Raw genomic sequence first — 25,960 nt, 5'->3', positions numbered from 1 at the left:
TTGCTGCAGTGATTTGTTGAGGGGCAGGCATGTGACTCAACTGAGCCAATGAGATGCAGGTGCAGGATTTCCCATGGAAGTCCTGAGAAGAAAAACATTCTGTGAAGATTTTAAGCCAAGAGCACGTGCATGAAAATGGAGACAAAACAGGGAGGGCGCCTCATATCAGGGGAACTTGATCTAGAAGCTAGAATCCCTGGCGGTTTGAGCCACTGAGTCACTCACACCCAACCCCTCCTTTTTTTCCTTAAACTAGTTTGTATTATAGTTCTGCCTGTTGAGATATAAAGAACTGTACTTCACATAGAAGGAAATCAATAATACAGTTCCACTAGTGATTTCCCCAAAGGCCACCAGAACACAGGAACAAGATCTGTGATGGTTCATTTTATGTGTCAAGTAAGCTAGGTCACAGTATCCAGATATCTGGTCAAACATGATCCCATGTGTTTCTGCAAAGGTATTTTAAAGATCAGATGACCATTTAAATCAGTAAATCGTGAGTGAAGTAGATTGCCCTCCATAACATATGTTGAGTCTCATGACATCAGTTCAAAGGCTTTAACAGAGAAGCTGACTTCCCTGGAAGAGGAGGAAATTCTGCCAGCAGAAGACCTCTGGATTCTTACTGTAACTCTTCTCTGGGTCTCCAGGCTACCCATCTATCCTGCAGACTTGGACTTGCAGCCTCCACAACTATGTGAATCAATTCCCTAAAATAAATCTCTCTCCTCATTCTCCACCTGCTTCTCTCCCTCTCTCTCCCTCTCTTCATTCTTCACCCTTTCCTCCCTCTCTTTCTCCTTCCCCCTTTCTCTCTCTCTCCACACACAGTTTAACCTTCAACAACATGGAGATTAGGGTCACTGACCCCCGTGCAGTCAAAAATCCACCTATAACTTTACAGTTGGCCCTCATATCCATGCTTCTACATCTGCACATTCAACCAACTGCAGATTGTATAGTAGTGTTAGTACACATTTATTGAAAAAGACCTATAAGTGGTTACACACAGTTCAAACCCATGTTCTTCATGCGCCAACTATGTGTCTTTTGGGTTCTTTTTCTCTGGAGAACCCTGACTTGTACATGATCAGGTGATCCCAGGCCTACATGTTAGCTTTCAGAGTTTTAGTTGGGAAGCATATAGTATTAGCATCCCCTCACCCAGCTCGACACCCAACTTCAACAACAACCATCCCTCTGGCATACCAGGTTCCGTGCAGCATCCTTGGTTTCCGCCAACTTACTTAACATGCCATGCCTATTTTTCAGATAACAAGAGCTTAAAAGACTTGCCCCAGGTCAAAATGCTGGTAACAGATATCCAGGAATCCGATTCAGGTCTTTCTCAATCCATCCCAAAGAGCTCAACCACTGGGCAGGCTGCCCTATTTCTGGGAGGAAATTCCCAAGGATGCTCTTTTCTTTCTCAAAGAGTCAGGGTAGCAGATTCAAATCACACGAAGGAGCAAGACCACACCCACACCCACACACCCACGCCCACCCAGCCTTCCCCCAGCACTGCTTCTTGGTCAGGATCCTTTTCCCAGTTTACGAACCTGCTTGTGGGTGGTGCTGGTCTAGAGTGAGTCACAGAGCCATGGCCTCTGCCCCTGGAGGGTAGGATCCAAGCTACTTCCCAAAACACTGATGTGTCCCACTCTCCAGAGTTAACAGACCTACACCCTATCTCCCTGTCCTCGGTTAGGCTTGATTTTCTACCAGGTCTCTGCTGGCAAGAAGCTTGAGGGTAATGTGGACAGCAAGCTGCTAGAGAGCAGAAAGAAGAAAACGGAGCTTGGTGTCCTCTAAGAGCCTTGATGAGTCCAAGTAGAGGCCTTAAGGATAAGTCTGGGCATAATGGCAGGCACGGGTGTCCTTCTTCGACATGGGTGTCCATCAGCACATGATGACAGGAGCAGTTGTTTCCACACATTTGTCATTTATATTCTACTTCCATGAACTATCCTAAGTCTACAGACTACATGTACTACTGATTTAGCACAGTTTTAAACATGTTTTATACAATTTTTAAAGGTTATACTCCGTTTACAGTTATTACAAAATATTGGCTATATTTCCTGTGTTGTACAATACATCCACCTACCTTACACCTAATAGTTTATACCTCCTGCTCCCCCACCCCTATATCGCATAGTTTTAATCAGCTCCTCGTCTCACCAAAATAAGTATTTGAAAATGGAACTTTATACAATTATTATGTGTAAAAATTCTTTTCACTTGCCATAACAAGAATTAAACTTGCAAAAATAATCATTAAAAGTATAATCAATTTCGGTCTTCCCTGGTGGCTCAACTGGCAAAGAACCCACCAGTCAATGCAGGAGACACAGATGCATGTTCAATCCCTGGAGATCGGGAAGATCCCCTGGAGAAGGAAATGGCAACCCACTCCAATATTCTAGCCTGAAAAATCCCATGGATAGAGGAGCCGGTCAGGCTACAGTCCATGGGGTCGCAAAGAGCTGGACACAACTGAGCACGTGGGCGCTCACCCATACTCAATTCCACTAGACACACTTGCTCATAAAGGCTCTCAGCCTCTGGAGAAAGGGGTGTTACAAGTAACAGATCACTATCAGCTAGTGACCTTGAATCACTAAGTGAAAGTGAAGTCGCTCAGTCGTGTCTGACTCTTTGTGACCCCATGGACTGCAGCCTATCAGGCTCCTCCGTCCATGGGATTTTCCAGGCAAGAGTGCTGGAGTGGATTGCCATTTCCTTCTCCAGGGGAATCTTCCCGACCCAGGAATCAAACCCGGGTCTCCCACATTGCAGGCAGACGCTTTACCATCTGAGCCACCAGGGAAGCCCTGAATCACTAAGATCAGATTAAATAATATGTCCCTTGAAAAGGTGGTGGGGAATGTATGAAGCAAACCTTCAATGAACAACCCCTCTTGGTCAGAACCTGTACGGACTATCCTTGACAAATCATTTCAGTAAGCGTCGCCTCAGAAATGGCTGAGTAAAAAGATGTAGCATTTATTTCAATTATGTTTCAATATAAAAGTGAAGTGAAAGTGAAGTCGCTCAGTTGTGTCCAACTCTTTGTGAGTCTATATAGAGTACAGATGTCACTAAAACATATAATCTTAAGGACTATTAAACTGGAATTTCATTTAATTCCAGCCAAAGCACTGATGCTTTTAAACTGTGGTGTTGGAGAAGACTCTTGAGAGTCCCTTGGACTGCAAGGAAATCCAACCAGTCCATCCTAAAGGACATCAGTCCTGAATATTCATTGGAAGGACTGATGCTGAAGCTGAAACTCCAATACTTTGGCCACCTGATTCGAAGAACTGACTCATCTGAAAAAACCCTGATGCTGGGAAAGATTGAAGGTGGGAGGAGAAGGGGACAACAGAGGATGAGATGGTTGGATGGTATCACTGACTCAATGGACATGAGTGTGAGTAAACTCTGGGAGTTGGTGATGGACAGGGAAGCCTGGCGTGCTGCAGTCCATGGGGTCACAAAGAATCGGACATGACTGAGCAACTGAACTGAACTGAAATTTCATATAATAGTTAACAGACCTACTAATACCAGTTCAGACTTTCCCCTTAGGTTTGTGGAAGAATTAGATACGTATTAATTTTTTCACTATGCACTTGATTATTTTCTTCAACACAGAATTTGCAACCAACTAAAACCATCCTCCTCACCACCTAAAAACACTTCAATGCCTTTTAAATCATGTGTAAGCTACAATGGCATGGGCCCCTTTTTTTTTTTTTTTAAGAGAAAACAAAGCAGACTTTGAAGTTCAACACCTGGATTAGATTCCTGCTCCACGCTGTGTGGCCCGGAGGCAAATTACTTAACCTCTCTGAATTGCTAATTCTTCATCTATAAAGTAAGTTTAATAATATTAACTTTATAGGGCTGTTGGGAAATAGAAGAAGATAAAACATCCCAGGAGCCTAGCTCAGTGCTTGGAATCCAGTAGGCACACAGTAGGTACCTAACACTACTCTTTGATGGGAGGGTGTGGGAGTCACTGGTGACAATGAGGAAGTTCCTTTATGTCAGGGATGACAGCCTGAATGCCCACAGGGGCGGAGCATGGTACGTGAAGAAGGAGGCAGGCTGGGTGGGGTCCTAATAAAGTAGACATCCAACTACAAAAAAGTTGCCTGTTCAACGTCAGCTTATTATAGCCAAGATAACAGCCAGGAACATTTGTTAAGCTATGATGCTAAGGGTCTAAGGGCTTTGTATATACTAACTCATTTAATCCTCCTAACCACAAAAGGAAGGACCTATTATCGTCCACATACATGAGCACAGTGAGGTTGCTGCTGCTGCTAAGTCGCTTCAGTCATGTCCGACTCTGTTCGACTCCAAACACGGCAGCCCATTAGGCTCCCCCGTCCCTGGGATTCTCCAGGCAAGAACACTGGAGTGGGTTGCCATTTCCTTCTCCAATGCATGAAAGTGAAAAGTGGAAGTGAAGTCGCTCAGTCATGTCCGACTCTTAGCGACCCCATGGACTGCAGCCTACCAGGCTCTGAGGTTAGGTAACTCTAACCCCACCCAGCAAAGCCAGACTTCAACCTAGGCATTCTGTTCTCAAAGCCAGTCACTCAGTAACCTCTAGGGACAGTGAGTAGGTCTCAGGCTTTAAGGTGCAACAAATCACCTAGAGAGCTTGTTAAAATAAAAACTGCCCAATGCTTTAGTAGGTCAGGATGGACAGTGTATTTCTAACAAGCTCCTCAGTAATGCTGATGCTGCTGAACTGAGGACCACACTTTAAGAATCGCTGTTTTAGGCCTCGCCTCTTCTCCTAAGGCTGGTCCAGTGTGCCACATCTTTTGACAGACTATCCAGAAAAGCCAGAAATGTGTCTTCTGTATGACAGCTTATCGTATTTACATGCTCACTATGAATTCAGTATTTTAAACAATATTGTGCAAACCAACAGGCCAAATTTAGCTTCTGGGCTGCTTAGTTTCTGCTTTCTGTGTCCAAAGCATTTTTTTTTTTTTTTTTTTTTACCGTGTTTCTTTATTTTTGATCATATCATGCAGCATGAGGGATCCTAATTCCCTGACCAGGGATTGAACCCATGCCTCCTTTAGTGGAAGTATGGACTGCCAGGGAAGTCCCTGTCCAAGGCATTTTTAACACACTGATGCAACCAATGTTTACTGAGCATTTGCTACTCGCTCCTGTCATGGGGACTGTGCATAGAAAGAGGAGCAAGATGGATAAGAAGGTCTCACTTTGTGGAGGTTACAGATACGGTGAGGGAGCAGTGGATGGTGGAAAAGACAGAAAAATAACTAAAGGAATCAAAAAGATCTTTCCAGTTATGATAAAAGTACTCTGGGAAAACAAACAAACAAACCCAGCAGGGTGACAGGCTGGGTGATTTCCTTATCTGCAACTCTACGAGGAAGAAGGGAAGGTGTAATATGAGTATCACAGTGGAGAAGTGGACAAACAATGGTTGAATTCTGCACTGCATCCAACGTCCCCCCAGGCCGTAGAGGTCAGCCGAGAAGCACACCATCGCCGGATTTCCCTGCCAATACCAATTCCATGACATCACTCCATCTCCCACGGATTATTTACCTCATCCCCAAGTGTGGAAGGTCAAATCACCGGCATTCTGCAGCCTGCCTCTGCAGGTGAAATTTAGCTTTAATTGTCTAATTGCTACTCTGGCAACGGCTGCCACAGATTCATTTTAGAAATCGGCACAGGTGCACTCGGTGGCTGATGTTCTATTTTCAAGGACGAAAGGAAGGGATTAGGGAACCTGATGTCTTCTGCTTTAAGAGTTAAGATGAAGTTATTTTTTTTCCCCAATCAACTCCTGTTATCTCATTTCAATTTTCCAGAGTGTCTTCTCATCAGAAATTAAATTGGGTTGCCAAATCCCAGAGCAACAGAAATGGAAAGGTAGTTGGGAGGGAGAGGAGAAAAAGTTTTGGAGCTTATTAAAGCAAAATGTTTCTGTGTCCTTGAAGTACAGGCATTATGTAAAGGGGCTGTATGTGATGATAATCATGACAATGGTGAGGAGAATGAAGATAGTGATGGTCATGTGAAAATAAAATAATAATGATGATGCTGATGCTGACCCTGTCTGGCCCTTAAGAAACAGTCATTAATTAAAGCCACTGGATTCTACTCTGAGGTAGGTAAGAAGCCATAGGCCTACTTTACATATTGAAAAACAGATTAAAAAAAAAAGTTCAAGAGAATTACTTAAAATAGTTACTGTGTTCTTGATTCCAACAGTTAATTCAATTTCAACAAGACACCCATTTTTTTTTTAAAACATTCGGAAGACAGATATGCTGACTTTACATGTGCCTTAATTATTTTCAAGTCAGCACAAAGGAGATAAGCTGTAGCCGGGGGTATGTGCTTTTACAAACTCGACGTGTCATAGAATGAAAAATGCCAAGACAGAGCACGTTGATAAAGAGTAGGCCAGTAAGTGAATTCCAGGGCCCCCGAGTACATCAGAGCCCATTCAGAAACCAGCATGGGTCTCACCTTATTCCTGCAAACAAAGCATGCAAAGGAACGGGTATAAGAGAAGCAATCCATTAAAACCCCCAGGTACACATCTGGCCGTTAGTGATCAAGCTTTGCTTTCTGATTGTTTCATGGGCATGGGGAGGCAGTATGAGCAGAATTCAGAGTCTGAATACTAGTTACAACAATCAAGTCAAAAGCCTGCAGAGTCTCAATTTCCTAGCCTGTGGAATGGAGGTGATGACGATCCTTGCGGCCCTATCAACCATCGGGTTGCCATGAGGATAAAACGTAACACTATATCGGGAACTGTCAAGAGACAGTCAAACAAAAGCAAGGCTCTTAGTATCTCTATCTTCTCCCCAACTGGCCTTGGGAGCTGCTTGTGTATAAAGAAGACATCACTTTATATTTCTTTGTACCTCTTAAATATACTCTTTGTACCTGTACCGACATTATTACCACATAATAACGCGAAACGCAGAGCAGAAGCTTTGGAGGAGTTTCAGAAATCTTTGTCTACAAAAGAGTTCACCTAAGGTTTTCTTCAGTCAACGCAGTTAATGCATTTGAAATATGACCTGATTGCCCCCCAAATAGAAAAAACAGTATGTCAGTTCTAGAATAGAAATCATATCCCTTTTATTAAGTTCTTTGCATTTTCTCATATACTCTTCCCAAGAGCTCTTCAAAACTGATATAACTATACTTCATTTGGGATGAGGAAACTGAGACTCAGAGTTCAAATAAATTGTCCAATTTCACCTAACTAAGAAGCAACAGAAGCAAAAATTGACCTTGCTGCTACTGCTCTAAGTCACTTCAGTCGTGTCTGACTGTGCGACCCCACAGACTGCAGCCCACCAGGCTCCTCCGTCCCTGGGATTCTCCAGGCAAGAACACTGGAGTGGGTTACCGTTTCCTTGTCCAATTCCAAAGCTCCTGCATTTTCAAGTTGTGCTAAGCTTGGCTGGCAGATGGACATTGCTGTGGCTCTAAATGCCCACTAAACATCAAGTAACTTCTCAACAAACTTGGATATATTATGAAAAACTCAGTACTGTCTACAAATATTTCTTAGGAAATGACTCCTCTCACCAACGAGAGATAATCATTCTTTTGGACCAGTGTTCAATATATACACATCAATCTTATACGAACACTAGAAACCTGTCCCATTTACTATCTGAATTCTAGAACTTCGTGTACAAGGCACACAGGGTGGAAGACTGCATAATGGCAGGTTAAGCCAGGACCAAGATTCTCCAAATTGAGCATGCCTGAATGAGCACCTGGTCTTCCTTGACAGATCAGTTGATAAAGAATCCACCTGCAATGCTGGAGACCCCGGTTTGATTCCTGGGTTGGGAAGATCCCCTGGAGAAGGGATCGGCTACCCAGTCCAGTACTCCTTGTGGTTCAGCTGGTAAAGAATCGGCTGCACTGGGAGACCTGGGTTGGGAAGATCCCTTGGAGAAGGGAAAGGCTACCCACTCCAGTATTCTGGTCTGGTAAATTCCATGGACTATATAGTCCATGGGGTCACAAAGAGTTGGACACGACTGAGCAACTTTCACTAATGAGCACTTACCCAGGTAACCTGTTTAAAATGCAGACTTCCAGCCTCCATGTCACCCCATTATAATTCCAACCACTTAGGGTAGAGCCCAGGAAACAGAGTTTTAATAAACTCTGCAGAGCAGGTGGGTCTCACACTATACTCTACGTAAATAGGCCAAGGAAAAGGGCCAGGAAATTAAGGGACCAAGACTAGCTCTGAGGCACACTTCTTGAGAGGCCTTCAACAGCTCAACCAGCCTCTTTGGGAATTAACTCTGGAAATTAACTCTGTCTTGGGTATCCCTGACCCTCATCCTTTGTGGGCTGACTGGATCTTGTTTGCTTTAGAACTTCTTGAAGGGCAACACTATTCTTTGGTGTTTGGTCACCATATTATCTGCTACCCACTGGGATGTCCAGTAAATGCTTTCATTTTTAACTGTAGAACAGGCTTCAGAGGGGAGGCTACAACTGAACACTGTAAAGAAACCTAGGCCTATTCCAGCATTTGTAGGACTCTATTACAACCATGGAGTCATCTCCGGAGGCCAGAGCTACCAGCAATGACTTCATGCTCAGGTAAGTTTCTTCTACTGGTACTTAAGTGACTACAAGAGGTACCTTCCTTGTCAAATACGGTCACTAAGAAGACAGTACAAAGGCTGCTTGCCAGAGGGGGTGCCTCAACAGCTATACAAGAATGAATGAATGAATAAGTAAATAAATAAAACTAGGGTCCCAGGTGAATCTGTTGTGCAAAAAGTTTTGAGGACACTGTCTTTAAGAACTTTCGAGTGTCATTCACCACACTGGCAGTACAGAAAAACCGACCTCTTCCCTGTTCCAACAAAGGACGCTTCCCTTAGCTAGAGCACAACTCGAGCATAACCAGAATGTGTAGGCTAGTGGTCTCCATAGTGAATTAAGTGAAAATATTAGAGTTTATCTTTAAATTGATTTTTACTTAAAATTTAGGGCATTAAACTTATGGGTATTTTATACACGGTTTGACTCAGGGGCCCTCACTTGAGTTTTGTCAGACGGTCCTGTGGCGTGCCTATGTGGCACTGACAGCACCCTGAGGAAAAGGCAGGAGAGCTACAATCTGGGACAGCTGACAGTGAGGTTACTGATTTCCAGGTTAAATGAGTTTATGGGATATGGGCACCTGGTATATTTGAACCAACATTTCCAATTGATCTCAACAGATTACTACAAAAAATCCACTATATAACTGTCTAATGAAAACACATAAAATGAGACAAATGGCTGAGTTATTGCGCCTCCTACTTCTGATACGGGCTCCTTTGACGAGAGACTATAAATTAAGAACAACTAGGAGAACTAACCATAATTTGGTAAAAAATGATCAAGATGGCTCTTTGAAGTACACATTTTTGCATACTATGATTAACTGTGAATCTTATTTTACGTATATATCATACTTTGGAATACAGTCTTTGCGTTGCATAGTTGCTTATGCACAAATTTCAGTTATTCCAGTTTTCTCAACTCTGGCCGCTCATCATGATTCAGATTTCACTTTCTATAGTTTATTCACTGTGAGTGATTTGCATAAAGTATAAACATCACTGCTTCAGTCCACAAATCATTATTATCAATAAATACCAGGTGCACATTATGATCAGTGACCAGCCGTTTCTTTCAGTCTGCCAGTGACTGGTCACCGAGCATCTCAGTTCATGCACAGACAGTAAAGCATGTAGTTGTGTTGTCTTCTTGCCTCCCAATGATACCTATGCAACATGGAGCCAGGGTGATTTAATGAAGATGAACACTTAATGACATAAAGGCAAATGGTAGTGACAAAAAAGGGTGAAGATGTACGCTCCAGAAGGGGCTTCCCAGGTGGTTCGGTGGTAAAGAATACACCTGCCAATGCAGGAGACGTGGGAGACATGGGTTTGACCCCTGGGTGGGGGAGATCCCCTGAAGGACTAAATGGCAACCCACTCCAGTACTCTTGCCTGGGATTAAGGACAGAGGAGCCTGGTGGACTACAGTTCATAGGGTCACAAAGAGATGTGACTGAGCATGCACATATGTTCCAGAGTCAGTGACACATGACAAAAAAGTAAGGAGCTCTCAGTAACATTTCATGAAACTACAAAGCATAAAATGGAAACTGATCCCAACTTAGAAAGGAGTATGACAATCTGCCATGGTCCAGACAAGATGCTTCATCTGTATCATAAGATAAGAGGAAGACAAGCACTGTTCAAACTGCTCTTAAGGTTTGTCCAAAGAAGTAAAACATTGTAATCCTCAATGTTTCCAATTCTTGAAGTTGCAGTGTACTAAATATTAATTTTAGTAGTTTTCTTATTTCCCTATGCATTTATAACCATCAGTAAGAATTTTTACTGTTTTGAAAAAAAATTTAAAGGTCACAATACAATTGTAAATTTTCACATTGCTTATTAAGATCACTCTGCAGTTTCAGCTTGCATGGTTATTTTTACAGTCCCATACTGTCATGCAAAGCAAGTACGGCCTGTTTCAGCCAATCACAGGAGTATGTGCATATACTTTATTGATAAGTAAATACACACTATTTGGCAGTCTGTGATCAAACATTTTCTAAAAGAGTTTTGGATACCTCTGGCTCAGACAACACTTACTGAATACTGTGGGACAGCAAAAGGGGAAAGACCACAGTAACGAGGAACAGCAGACAATCCAAGTCTCTTAGTATAGCTTTCTCAATTTCCACTGATGCAAGTCTTTCCTTCTAATGTCCAGTCTGTCCCCAAGTGTCAGCGACAGTCTTGAACACCTCTTACCTGGGTGTGCCCTTTAGGACTTCCACCACGCTGTTCCTCAAAAGCACCACCCAAAGGCTTGTTAGAAAGGCAGGATCTGAGACTCCATCCAAGACTCACTGAATCAGAATCTGTATTTTAATAGGATCCCCGAGTGATTCTTACACTCTAACATTTGAGAAGCGCTACTCTAGACTTCAGGCTTCCCTGGTGACTCAGATGGTAAAGAATCTGCCTGCAATGAGGGAGACCTGGGTGTGATCCCTGGGTTGGGAAGATCCCCTAGAGAAGGGAAAGGCTACCCACTCCAGTATTCTGGCCTGGAGAATTCCATGGACTACAGTCGATGGGGTCCCAAAGAGTTGGACATGACTGAGCGACTTTCACTTTCACTCTAGACTTCACATCTGATTTCCTATGTCATTAATCCAAGGAGTTAAGTGTACATATTACTGAGATCTACCTTTTAAGGACTTATTACTTCTCTAGGTGACTGATATCACTGAGGAAAGCAACAACAACAATGGTAAACATTTAACCAAGCACTCACTCTACACCAGATAGTGTGATAAACCAACTACCAATCATCTCCCACGAGACTCAAGTGATGTGTACAATGGGAATAATGATATTACTTCCAAAACACATACAGTAGCAGAATTGCCAAGGGCCTAGATGATGGTGGAGGTAGATGAGAATTTCAAGTTAACCTGTATACGTGGGCCTAAGGGTGTGTGTGTGTGATTGTAAGTGTGTGTTTTAACTGCAGCAGGAAAAGTCAGTGGGGTGACCGTCTTCTCACTCCATTTTTCAGTCTCACTCTAGACTACCTCCGAGTTACTGACTCCAACCAGTAAATTGAGGACCTACTCAAATATGGGATGTAATATAAAATCCCAACTAGCTATTTTTCACAATTGACACGTTTCATATGGAAATTCAAGGGACCCCGAATAGCCAAGACAATCCTAAAAGAGAAGAGTTGGAAGACTATAATTCCCCATTTCAAAATTGACTATCAGTTCAGTTCACTTGCTCAGTCGTGTCCAACTCTTTGTGACCCCATGAATCACAGCACGCCAGGCTTCCCTGTCCATCACCAACTCCCAGAGTTTACCCAAACTCATGTCCATTGAGTCGGTGATGCCATCCAGCCATCTCATCCTCTGTTGTCCCCTTCTCCTCTTGTCCCCAATCCCTCGCAGCATCAGGGTCTTTTCCAATGAGTCAACTCTTCGCATCAGGGGGCCAAAGTACTGGAGTTTCAGCTTCAGCATCAGTCCTTCCAATGAACATCCAGGACTGATCTCCTTTGGGATGGACTGGTTGGATCTCCTTGCAGTCCAAGGGACTCTCAAGAGTCTTCTCCAACACCACAGTTCAAAAGCATCAATTCTTTGGTGCTCAGCTCTCTTCACAGTCCAACTCTCACATCCATACATGACCACTGGAAAAACCATAGCCTTGACTAGACGGACCTTTGTTAGCAAAGTAATGTCTCTGCTTTTGAATATGCTATCTAGGTTGGTCATAACTTTTCTTCCAAGGAGTAAGCGTCTTTTAATTTCATGGCTGCAATCACCATCTGCAGTGATTTTGGAGCCCCCAAAAATAGAGTCTGACACTGTTTCCACTGTTTCCCCATCTATTTCCCATGAAGTGATGGGACTATAAAGTTGCAATAATTAAAAGATAGTCTGGTACTGGCATAAAGATAGACATTTAGATTAATGAAACAGAATAGAGAGCCCAGAAATACACTCAAGCATCTATTGTCAACTGATTTTTTTTTAAAAGAGTGTCAAAACAATTCAATGGGGGAAATAAATCTTTTTAACCAGTGGTTCTGGGACAACTGGGGATCCACATGTAAAATAAAGAATTTGAACTGCTTCCTCACATCACACACAAAAATTAACACAAAATGGATCACAGACTTAACTGTAAGAGCTATGACTATAAAATTCCTGCATGAAAAAACAAGAGTTTTTCATAATCTTGGAATAGACAATAGTTTCTTAGCTCTGACCCCAATCACAAATGACAAAAGAAAAATATGGATATCTTGGGCTTTGTTATAATTAAAAACATTTGGTGCTTCAAAGGATACCACCAAGAAAGTGGAGACAATCCACAGAATGGGAAAGAAATATCTGTAAAGCATATATCTGATTTGGGACTACTATCTAGAATATAGAAAGAAACTTAACACTCAACAAGAAAAAGATAAGTCAAAAGTGGGCAATATCTGAGTAGACATTTCTCTGCAGAAAGTATACAATGATCAATAGACATGCAAAAAAAAATACTCAACATTCTGAACCAACATAGAAAAAGAAATCAAAACCACAATGAAAACCATATCTCCTAGGATGATTATAATCAAAAGACAGAAATAATAAGTATTGGTGATGATGTGGAGAGATGGCTCCTCTTATGTATTACTGATGGGAATGTAAGACTATGTATCCACTATGGGACAGTTTGACCATTTCTCAAAATGTCAGAGATAGATTTACTCTCTGATTCAGAAATTCTATTCATAGGTATAACACCCGAGAGAAAAGAAAGCATATGTCCACACGAAACCCTGTACATGGATGTATACAGTAATATTATTCACAGTAGCTAAAAAGTGGAAACAACACAAATTTGTCCAACAACATTTGAAAAAGACAAAATGTGGTATACCCATACAATGGAATTATTGTATTATCCAGCAAGAAAAATAAGTGAGGTACTGATAATTGCTATAACATAGATGAAACTGGCGGAGAAGGCAATAGCACCCCACTCCAGTACTCTTGCCTGGAAAATCCCATGGATGGAGGAGCCTGGAAGGCTGCAGTCCATGGGGTTACTAAGAGTTGGACATGACTGAGCGACTTCACTTTCACTTTTCACTTTCACGTATTGGAGAAGGAAATGGCAACCCACTCCAGTGTTCTTGCCTGGAGAATCTCAGGGATGTGGGAGCCTGACGGGTTGCTGTCTGTGGGGTCGCACAGAGTCAGACACGACTGAAGTGACTTAGCAGAAGTAGCAGATGAAACTGGAAAACAGTTTGATTTAAGCTAAATCAAACAGGCCAGTCACAAAAGGTCATATATTATATGACTGATTTATAAGAAAGGCCCAGAATAAGTAAATCCATTGACATAATCTAGATTAGGGGTTACTAGGGCTGGGAGAGAAGAAGTGATGATGTTAATGGATATGGTTTATTTTTTTCCTTCAGACTAGGAAAATGTTCTGGAATTAGACAATGTTGATAGCTGCACAACTCTGTGAAGACACTAATGATCATGGAACTGTACACTTTATATGGACAAGTCATATGGTATATAAATTATTTCTCAATAAAGCTATTAAAAATTATTTAAATTAGGTCACTTCTGTAATTTCCCCACCCTTAAGGACAGCTTTGACGATTCAGGTCAGTGGCTAAAGCTCAGCTGCTCCCTTAAACCTGGTTCATCTTACATGTGGAATCTAAAAAAGTGATAAAAATGAACTTATTTACAAAACAGAAATAGAGTCACAGATGTAGAAAGCAAATGTACAATTACCAGAGGGAAAAGGATGAGGGAGGGATAAACTGGGAGACGGGTTGCCATATACACAGCACTATATATAAAACAGATAACTTATTAATAAGGACCTACTGTATGGCACAAGGCACTCAACTCAATAGTCTGTAACAACCTATATGGGAAAAGAATCTAAAAAACAGTGGATATATGTATATGTACAACTGATTCACTTTGTTGTACATCTGAAACTAACACAACATTGTGAATCAACTAGACTCCAATAAAAATGTTAAAAAAAAAAAAAAAAGACCTGGGTTAGTCCTACTTCTGTATGTGTCTGCTGTTAAAAAGAGAAATATTTTTATTCTTGAGGAACAATGAACATGGTGATGGGTAGCCAGACAATGCGGTCCCTCCAGGCCCAAAGTCATAATGAATACAGTTGGCAATTCACAAGCCAGGCCTCCTTGGCAATTGTCAGTACTCTCCACGGATGCTCTTAGGTTGGGACCCCTCTCAGAGGAGGCAGTGAAGCCCACAGGGGAACTGAGTTCAAGTCTTGGTCTCTAAGTAATATTAACAGAGCCAAGGGAAGATGCTTGGGGTGGGGAGTGTGATCGTTAATGCTGTACGAGTGTGATACTACATTTCTCTCCTTTTCTTCAACTAATTAGAGCTTCATTTTAATTAGGCTGACTTCATCTGCCATTCCTTCTCAAATCCATATACTAGGTGAACAGGAGATTACATCCCAATCCAAACTTTGTACCCAGCCACATCTGAGCAGCAAAGAATTTAGAGAAGTTAGAATTAGAAAAGGGACTCTTTTTTTTTGTTTTTGTATAATTAATACCTCAATTATCAGAGATATTATGGGCAATCTACATTTCAGTGATGACATGGCCCCCTGCCTGAGTTAACCCAGGAGAGGACCACATAATAAAAAACGTTTCCACATACCCCTGAGATTCCAGGGACATCAACTCACCAGGAAAGCCAGACAGACATCAAAATGCATGACTCAAAGTGCTCAATTCCCTCTGGTAGTTACTCATGTTGCTTCGGAGGAAAGAAGACTCTCAAATATCGACTTTAACATAAATATGTCTTTCGCTGCTTACTTTCCAAACTTTAAATCCTGCAAGTTCTTTCCAAACGTTCAGTTAAAAGGAAGGAAAAAAGGTTAATTGCTCTGACCCCCTAAAAAGACCCATGCAGACTAGCAAATGTGTTCACATGCAAACAGGCACACACAGAGAGCACCTTGCTCTAATTTTTTTTGAGTGGTTCGGATTTCTCATCAAGAATCTGGCAAGCTCGCCTGCTGGGTCCTGTATTCGTTTCCAAGCTCGTAGCCTACCCCCTCTCATACTTTCAGTCGGTATGTAATTTAGACCTACGCGGATTTCGAGTGCAGTGGCCAATTCGTAACTAGCCAGGGTTGGGGAGAGGGGTCACTGGTATGAACCCTGAGGATGTCGCTCATAAACTCTGAAATAAGGGACTATCACTTGTTACACAAGAAGCTTTTCTTTTTTCTTCTTAATGGGGTAGCTCTAACTTCCACGGCTCTTAAAGAGTTAAATGAAGATGTAGTAAAGATCTTAAAATGAGGCCTAAGAGAAAAAGAGGAATACTCTTTCCCTCCTCCAACTCCACTTGGGAGTTGGGAACCAACTTCCTGATCCTCTGTTTCTGGGCCAACCACCCCCACCCTTCTCTATTCTCTTCCCAAGAACCAACTGCAGCTCAGCCTGTTCCCTCTCGGCTCTGCCAGAAGGGAGCCCTCCTGCCTGCCTAGGACCACCCACAGACTCTGGGCTCTGTTTGGACAGGAGGACCCAACTGCAAAGAGGGAACATCTTGCCTGTTTCCAAAAGGAGGGTGAGTCACCTTGGTGGAAGCAGTCAGATCTCAGTAACAATTACGCCCCCGTCCTGACCACCTGACATGGCCAGAGCCTGGGTGGCACTGACAGCAGCGGTGTCCAAGCAGCAGTTGATGGGCCAACGCTTGGCTGGTTGAAACATGACTACATAGAGAGGGTTATAAAATATACAGACTCTCAAGGCCCATCCTCAGAAGTGCTGATCTAGTAGGTCCTGGAGTAGTTACCGAGAATCCGCACCCTTTTTATGCCTCCTAGGATGTATAGATGGACAGCCAGGTTTGAGAACCTCTGCTCTCGAGCCAGGACTCTAAAGATAAGGTCTCTCAAAGAGCTGAGATGAGGAGGAAATACAGTGGAGAGGAGGATGTGTTTCTTGAGACCAACACCACAGGATTCTATCTGGGTAGCTTTTGAAAGAGGAACCACCCGCATCCTGGTGTCCCTGGAGTTGGCTAGAAGAAGAGGGCGTAAAAACAAAGCGAAAACTTTGGAAGTTAACAGGCTTGGACTCCAGTGCCACCTCCTGAGACTGACAGACAAGGTCCCGTGCCCATGATTTCCAGGACTTCTAAATCTTAGACAACAAGCCAGAGCCTCAGTTTCCTCAGACAATTGATGGGGATGGTGAGGCTGAGGAAGGTAACTTTTTGTTGTTTAGCTGCCCGGGAAATCCCATGGACAGAGGAAGATAACTAGTCACTAACAGTCATATTGTGCGCACTTTGCACTGGCCAACATTCTAACATTACAGATGCTAACTCCTGAGCGAGATGTGAGTAGGATGTAAGCCATTTCATAGAAAATACTTAGCCTACTGCCTTACATGTTCCTTTATGGTTTTCTGGCTTTCCTGGTCAGAAAGATGACTGCCCTATTGTCTCTTTAAAAAGGACATAAAAAAGTTCCACTTAGTTCAGTTCAGTTGCTCAGTCGTGTCCGACTCTTTGTGACCCCATGGACTGCAGCATGACAGGCTTCCCTGTCCATCACCAACTCCCGGAGCTTACTAAAACTCATGTCCGTTGAGTCAGTGATGCCATCCAACCATCTCATCCTCTGTTGTCCCCTTCTCCTCCTGCCTTCTATCTTTTCCAGCATCAGGTCTTTTCCAAGGAGTCAGTTCTTTGCATCAGGCGTCAAAGTACTGGAGTTTCAGCTTCAGCATCAGTCCTTGCAATGAATATTCAGGACAGACTTCCTTTAGGATGGACTGGTTGGATCTCCTTGCAGTCCAAGGGACTCTCAAGAGTCTCCTCCAACACCACAGTTCAAAAGCATCAATTCTTCTGTGCTCAGCTTTCTTTATAGTCCAACTCTACTTGCCTCCAGCCAACACCTTCCTGGCCACTCCTCCCCAACCCCATCTTTCATTCTGTTTCTAATGTTGCCCCCTTGACATGACCATTAGATTCTGGCATGGAAGGAAGGCTCTGATTAAAACAAAACTATTCTCATGGAGGAAAACACATTCCTGTTAGACACTCATATTCCACATATAATTTACCTTTCACACCAGTTACTTAGCAGGATCCTAGAGGGCTTAGGACAGAGATAGAAGTCATGGAAAAGGAGAAGACAAGCTTATAAATGGGGTAAAATTTGCCTATCAAGCTAATGACCTTTATTTTAGGATCATAGACACCTTGCCAAAACTATTATAACCTATGCACTCTTTCTCCAGAAATTCCTATTTGGGACACACACGCGTGCACACGTGAAATGTTCTGCATGTTATTTCAGGGGATTCATTCAACGGAAGGCCATGAATGCATACCCTTGGAAAACTGGGGCCTCTAAGTTGAAAATCCATCAAAGGCTGGCAAACTCTTTCTGTAAAGGACCCACAAGTTGGTATTTTCACCTTTGCAGGTGTGTGGTCTCTCTCCTAGCTACTTACCTCTGCCACTGCAGAGGGAAAGCAGCCACCGAGGATAAACCTCATAACTATGTCTCAATACAACTTTATTTACAAAAGCATGCAATGAGCCAGCCTTGAGTTGTAAATTGCTGACCCCTGCTTTAGAGTTTTACTATGCCACTGTGGGTCAAATGTCACTTGGGGAACGTGTTAGTCTGAAGCCTATTGTGGACTGTGGTCTCATGGTTGGGCATATCTTCCACCCTGCAAGTCACCCCAGTCCTGGCTGAGCATCTTCTGAATGTACTAACTAGTCTGGGCTTTTAGGACCACAGCAGTTCCAAGGAGGTGCTACCTACCTCTCACCCAGCTCTGGACCTCAGACTCTCAAGCCCCATGTGCCCTGAGCTACTGGTATTTAAAAACCCCTTCTATATTAATGAACCTAACTACCTAAACAGTCGTAATTTTCACCCCTGGAACACGCAGGTCCACATACATTGGCAGGACTTGCATGAAAGTGACGAACACAGTGACGTGGTTCTTTCCAAGTAGGTCTTGAAGGAGAGAGACCAGTAAGAATAGCACACTCTAGAAACGCAGAGCACACCGGGGGCTGTCCCGAGTAACGACATTAGCTACTTAAGCGGGGCTGCCACAGGATAGAAAACTGCCTTATTAGTTTTGACAAATTCCACCAGCAAACACCACATCTTTATGTGCACCGTGATTAAAACATCATCCACAGAGAGCAGGAAGAGAAAGCCATTTGATTTTCCCCTGTGGTCAGGTTTTTTTTTTTTTTTTTTTTAAGCACCTTTTAAATAATATACATGGCTGTAATCAGATGCTAGCCGAAGAGAGATACGACACTGTGAACTGTGGAGATGTGCCTGTTTCTCATCCCGCCTCTGCTGGGACTGTCTTATCCGACACGCAGGACAGACATCTGGGCTGATCATTAAACAACGTGCAGGAGAGCTTGTCCACTGACTGTGTGGCCGGAGACTGTCTTTTGTATCCTCAACTTGGACTAACTCTAGGATAAGTGTTGTAAGGGGGGCTGTGGGTGAAGTCGCTCTGGCAACCAGGCAGCAAGGCAAAAATCACTCGACTCAAGAACCATTTGGAAGTTTGCAGCCCAGCTCCCAATTCCCTTTCTTCATTTCCCAAGAAATATTTTCTTAATGTACAATATCTTCCTGCTGATGAGGGTAGGAGTTGGTGGGAGAGGTGGGGCGGGTAGAGGGAAGACTAGTTTTCAGTCAGAGAAAACTGAGCTTAAGAACAACGCCTTGAAGTAAAGGAGTCTGGACCCCCAAACCACGCCCCGCGCCCTGAGTATATTTGGTGTCCGTTTAGTCTGAGAGCCTCGCGGCTACATCATAAAAGTTTAAAACCCTGCCCTGATCTAACAATTGTAAATTCTTGAATTCACTCAGTTTAAAAAACATTCTAAGGAACATTACCACAGAAAGAGCTTCAGCATAAACCAGGAGGATTTTCCACGGTCCTCCCCATCCCCAGGCATGCAGGCGATCAGAGCAACGGGTCCTTTGCGGGGCAGTCTCAATTCAAACCATCGTCTACCCAACCAGCTGAGCACACATATTTGTCTATCCTCCTAGTGCTGACATTCGCTTGCTGACGTTGCCAAAAAGAATGTGAGATGAAGCAAGTCTCTTACTAGATAAACATTTGGTTTTGATAAGGGAAGTTCTTTTCTTCTAATGGAAACAAACCAAAAATGCCACTTACACACTCGATCACAGGAAGCAAGTCTCAGAGACTGACCCGGGTGCTGCGGGCTCGAGGTCTTAAGGCAGGGGAAGGAGGCCCGGCCCTGCCCTGCCCTGGGAAGCCATGTTTGGTTTTGTTCTTAGAGAGCTGTCTGAGTTTCCTAATTAGGAAGACGCCTGGAGAACATCAAGAGGTCAAATATTTACTCGTGGAGAAGAAGCCAGACTTGTCTAATGTGCTCCCCTGATGTGGAGGTGAGTCACTTTCAAAGGCAGCCAGGATTGCAAGCGGCTGAGTTCGCACGGGGCTGCCAACTTTAGCTCCTTCCCTGAGCTGCACCATCCCAGCTCACCAAGCCACCCGGGGGCTCTGCCTGGCACCACAGCACGACTCCCAGTCCTTGGGAAGTCAGCTCCGGTCCCTGCTGTTTCAGAAAGCCTCTATGAATGTCTCTCTTTCCAAGAACTTGAGGCATGAGACTAGCTGGCCTGGAAAGGTTATCACCTTGAAGAATACGGGAGTTGAGTAGATAACTGGGCCCCATGATGCTAAACTCTGTCTCCTGGGGCCCTGAACTAGATTCCATCATCCACAGTCTGCTCCTGTCCTGCTCTCTGCCTCTCTACTCCTCTTCCTTCCCACCCCACCCGTATACATTCACACCAACCCTCTAGGTTCCTCTGAAGAAAGCAACATCATTTTTTTCCTTCTCGGTCTTTAATTTGTCACTAATTGGGATCAGTACTTTCCAGTTACATAAAGAGTTCCTGTGTGGCTTTATAGCATATGCTGACAAATCATTTGGCAAACGCTTTCTTTTGTTGCAACAAACTGCACTGTGGAGAAGCGTAGCACTGGCAACCAAATATGTACACTCTTAATGAAGCCACGGAGATAAGAAATCCATCTCCATGCTGACTGCAGGCTCTGGGGAGCCAGAGTCATATGCACAAGGAAAATAGTGATCTATTATACAGGATGGATGTTTACTGGAATGGTTTCCAGATGGATCCAGGAGGCTCCCGAAGAGAGGGTTACAGAGGAATTGAGCAAGGTTCACGTGGAGGGTGCCGGTATGTCATAATTTATTCTGGAAGAATCTGCCCCAGTCTTATCAATGTAATTAACACTTTCTTGATGGGCTCCTAAACTAGGACAGTGTACCAGATCAAATGACCGTAAGGGATGAGGAGCACACCGACTGGAGAAGAGACAGGGCTTTATTCACTAATTCAACAATGATGAAGAAGAATCAGCAATGTGTCATGCACCGTCCTAGAGCCCTGGGATTAGAGAATAAGACAAATATCCTCAGCCTTACATTTACTGCAGGGCAGGAGAGGGATCAGTTCAGTTCAGTCACTCAGTCATGTCTGACTCTTTGTGACCCCATGGACTGCAGCACACCAGGCTTCCCTGTCCTTCACCAACTCCCAGAGCTTGCTCAAACTCATGTCCATTGAGTCAGTAATGCCATCCAACCATCTCATCCTCTGTCGTTCCCTTCTCCTCTTGCCTTCAATCTTTCCCAGCATCAGGGTCTTTGCAAATGAGTCAGTTCTTTGCATCAGGTGGCCAAAGTATTGGAGCTTCAGCATCAGTCCTTCCAACGAATATTCAGGACTGATTTCCTTTAGGATAGACTGGTTTGATCTCCTTGCACACCAAGGGACTCTCAAGAGTCCTCTCCAAGACCACAGTTCAAAAGTATCAATTGTTTGGCACTCAGCTTTCTTTAGGGTCCAACTCTCACATTCATACATGACTACGGGAAAAACCATAGCTTTGACTAGACGGACCTTTGTCAGTATGAAAAGGGAGAAGGATAGACAGATCAAAAAAAAAAAAAAAAACTAAAGCATTGGGACTTCCCTGGTGATCCAGTGGCTAAGATTCTGCACTCCCAATGCAGGAGGCTCAAGTATGATCCCTCATTAGGGAACTAGATCCCACATGCCACAAGTAAGAGTTCACATGCTGCTACTAAATATTCCTAAATGAAGACTAAAGATCCCTCATGTTGCAACTAAGACCCAGTGCAGTCAAAAAAAAAAAAAAAACCATTGTGTTATAAAGTGGTTAAGTGGGGCTTTCCTGGTGGCTCAGTGGTGAAGATCTGCCTGCCAATGCAGAGACATGGGTTCGATTCCTGGCCTGGGACGATCCCACAGGCTGAAGAACAACTAAGCCCATGTGCCACAACTACGGAGGCTGTGCTCAGGAGCCTGGGAGCTGCAACTACTGACCCCAGGTGCTACAACTATGGAAGACCATGTGCCCTACAGCCCACGTCCCAAATAAGAGAAGCCCTTGCAGTGAGAAACCCATGCACCACAACTAAAGAGTAGTCCGCACTTGCCACATCTAGAAAAAAGCCTGCGTGGCAACGAACACTCAGCACAGGTAAAAATAAATAAATAAATAACATTTCAAAACAGAAAAACAGGTAAGTGTTTTGCATAGAAGAAAAACAGTGTGCTAGAGAGATGGGGAATCCCAGAGAGGAATGTAGGCATCTGAAACAGATTGCCCAAGGAGACCAAAGACTTTAGGCAGGTAAAGGCATGCCAGGCAAAAGGGACATGTGATGCAAAGGTCCTGAGGCAGGAGCAGGCAAGGCTTCTTCAAGGAACAGAAACAGCCCAATGTGGCTGAAGCTGTGAGCCTGAGAGAGTGTAGGGGTTTATGAGACTCATAAGGACCGAGAGGAATTAATGGTAGGGACAAGGGTCTGTTGATCACGTGGTGACATGAGTCCACTGAAGACCTTTGGGTTTTAGACTGAGCATGATGAAATAATGGGTGTGGGGAGCCCATCTGGAAGGTTTTCCAAAGACTGCTGGAGGCTGGGATGGAAATGATGCTATTACTGGGATTCAGGTAACAGATGAGAGTGACCAGAATTAGGGAATCATGGTGTAGTGGTGGGAAAAGATCAAAGTCTGCCTACTGTGGGGGCTTCCTGATGGCTCCAATGGTAAAGAATCTGCCTGCAATGCAGGAGACCCAGGCTCTATCTCTGGGCTGGGAAGATCCCCTGGAGAACGGAACGGCAATCCACTCCAGTATTCCTGCCGGGAGAATTCTATGGACAGAGGAGCCTGGTGGGCTACAGTCCATGGGGTTGCAAACAGTTGGACACAACTGGGTGACTCACATACGCTGCTACTGTGAAGGCAGGACCCCAGTGCTTCCTGCTGGACTGAGTGAGAGATGCCAGAGTAAGAGAAGAGTCCAAGGTGACCTCAAAGCTTTTGGCCTGAAAAGTCAGATGAATGGAACTATCATCCACGGAGGTGTCAAAAGATGAAGCTGGAATCGGGGGGTGGGGGTAGGGAGAGACCAGGAATCCAATTTTGGACACATCAAGCTTCTGACATCTACCAATCATCCAAGAAGAGAGAGAGACACAGAGAAGAGCTCTGAATACACAAGTTGGGGTCCTGGGAGAGGTCTGGACCAGAGATTCAGGCTCCATGTATGGAGTAGGCCAGGAAGGTGGAACCACAGGAAGGGTGAGCTCACCCCATTGTACATAAAAGTCCCCCAGAACCCCAAAGATGTCTGATTCTCTTCACTGTCCAGATCTGCAGGAGGACGCCCTGTAAACAAACACTATAGTGAACAAAAAAGGAGAAGCAGCAAGCTCCTGTGCTCCCAAATCACACAGATCAGCTGAGAATCGATAAGACAGTTATGAGAAAACGTGTCTGAACCTTCAGAGGGAGAGGAGAGTGGGTGCCTCCTCCTGATTATTTTGAAAATTATATGGTACTTCTAAAGAAGCAAGATAATGAGAAAAAACAGTATGAGGTCCAGAGCTCCAGTGTGCAGCCAGAACAGGCAAAATAACCAGTTACCTGAATTAAATCCTCCCTTTACTAATCTCCACTGCAGTCACATTTCCTGTGCCTACGGCATGTTCAGTCTCTCCTGGAGAAGGCGCTCACCTCCCGCTCCCCACTCCCTGGAGCTTACAGATGTCCCCTGGGAAATATCCGCCTCTCTAACGCCAGAAGCACTTTATTTATCCCTCTCATAAAGCGCTTCTCGTCAAATTTGTATAGATTGATGGATGTCTACTTTGTCTTGTTACAGGGAGAAGTTAAGGCAGCTTATGAGGATACATCAAATACAAGACAGCATAAATTAAAAATAGGAACAAAAGGAAAAGAAAAATGAGGACAGGGATGTGAAGTGGATCCAAGAATGAGGCGAAACTGCATACCAAGAAGACGTATGGGCCACAAATTTGGCTCCAAATCTGCAGCAGCTGATGTGGAAAAGGAAAAATCATATAATTACACAACTTGCTATGCTCAAAAAGTAAAATCAGTCCAAGGGCTCTGGAAAAATCAAAACATTCCCATGGGTTGTAGATTACACCCCTCTATCTCTTCTTTTTTTCAGATATCCAGCTCGTCCTGTCTCCAGGAGCTACTCAACACACGTCTGTGGATATATGAATGAATAAACAAGCAAAGTCATTCACTTTGAATTCATTCATTCTTTCATCTCACTAATATTTTCTGAGCATCCTCTGTGGGATGAGCACTGAATGAGGTTCCAGAGACCGGCTGGTGACTTTAAAAAAAAACATAGGTTGTTCCCCTATGGTTCTCACATTACAGTGAAAGGGTATGAGAAAATACAACAAATAAACAAAATAATGACAGAGTGCCTCATGCTAAGAGAACAGACGGTAGCCTGAGGTTGAAATAATGGGGAGTAAGAGACAGATGTTGAATGGGTGTGGTCAGATAAAACCTAGCTAAAGAGACAATGACGGCTGAGAGCTTAAGTGAGAAGGAGGCAGCTATGTGGACAGTCATCAGGAGCTTCAGGAGGAGCCTGTGCAAAGCTCCTGAGGTAGAAAAGAACTTGGCACAAGTCCAGCTGAATGTAGTCAGAGATCATGGTGCTTCACATATGGCAGACAAGGAAGAAAGTGGCATGAGGCGATGCCTGGTGATCAGAGCAGGCAGGCTGCGTAAACTGAGGGCAAAATTTGTTTTTATTCTAAATGCAATGGAGGGTGAGAAGCCAGGGAAGGATATCCCACTTGAAAGATCACTCTGGCTGCACCTTAAAGAACAAACAGGAAGGCAGGAAGATCAGTGAAGAGGCTGCCTGCAGTCCTGGCAAGGCATGAAGCAGAGGAGAAAAGTAGAAAAAAGGGGGTAGGGAAAGGCTACAAACAGCCTCAAGAGGACCTGGACTTGTCAGGATTTGGCAAGTGGTTTTGATAATTAGGAAGGAAATACACAAAGAGAGGAATCGAGAGCAGCCCAAGACTTCCAGGGCAGGAGAGGTGATGACGACGACGATCCGAGCGGCACCACCACCAGCTAACGCAAACGGACGCCTCATCTCTGCTGGGCTCCGCTAAGCACTTGGTTTAAATCGTCTTCGCCATCCTCTCAACAAGCCCATGTGGTTGGAAGCTATCATTATTCCCACTTTACAAATGAGAAGGAACACAGATATGAAATGTCCAAGATCCAAAGCTCATGCTTTCAACAATTAAATAATTATGAGGAGCATGGTGTGTATGTGTATTCAATACATTCGTCTGGCACCTCTCAACCCTCCTGACTTACAGCCCAGAGATAGGGTCCAAGTATCCATCTTTTGAAGAAGCTGTACAGATGACTCAGTGCAGGGGTACCTCAGGCGTGCTCTGGCTGCTTAAGAACCATAGAACCACGGCATTCTGTTCGCCTAAGCCTCCAAAAATAAAAAATTACATTCAAAGTACAATTAATTGCTGACAAACTGGGACTAATTATTCCGTTTTTGTTTTTGCCTTCATCAAGGTCTTAAGTGCTAAAGTTCAGCCAACTGTTTCTTGAGTCTGTCGGCTGCGTGGTGAGAGAGGGTTGGGAAGGAAGGGGCCTGAACCATGGGGAAGAAAGATGAAACACTCGGTGAATTGTTCCAGAATCTCTCTCGGGAGCTCAGAACAGAAGCAGAGCCTGCAGCATAGTCAAGGGCAAACCTGCAAGGCGAAGACTGTTTCCCACATTTACAAGGCAGCTTCAGAGCGTTCCGGATCAGCGACTTTCTAGGTTTC

General features: G+C 43.9%; 1 protein-coding gene and 1 long non-coding RNA gene across 4 annotated transcripts in view; one reads left to right on the top strand and one right to left on the bottom strand.

Moving 5' to 3' along the window:
- The window catches only part of PRICKLE2 (prickle planar cell polarity protein 2), a 343,702-nt gene that overhangs the window by 233,643 nt on the left and 84,099 nt on the right, over window positions 1-25,960 (bottom strand). The window lies entirely within an intron of this gene.
- On the top strand, window positions 19,775-24,378 carry LOC139178604 (uncharacterized). Of its 2 annotated transcripts, XR_011562991.1 has the most exons (3): window positions 19,775-20,141; window positions 23,986-24,213; window positions 24,298-24,378. It is a non-coding gene; the product is annotated as an uncharacterized lncRNA (long non-coding RNA). The 2 variants fall into 2 exon arrangements; XR_011562990.1 differs by having other exon boundaries at window positions 23,986-24,378.

This window comes from Bos indicus, chromosome 22, assembly GCF_029378745.1.
Source record: "Bos indicus isolate NIAB-ARS_2022 breed Sahiwal x Tharparkar chromosome 22, NIAB-ARS_B.indTharparkar_mat_pri_1.0, whole genome shotgun sequence".
Classification (NCBI taxonomy): domain Eukaryota; kingdom Metazoa; phylum Chordata; class Mammalia; order Artiodactyla; family Bovidae; genus Bos; species Bos indicus.
The sequence above is the reverse complement of the archived record's forward strand: the minus strand, read 5'-3'. Positions and strand labels throughout refer to the sequence as shown.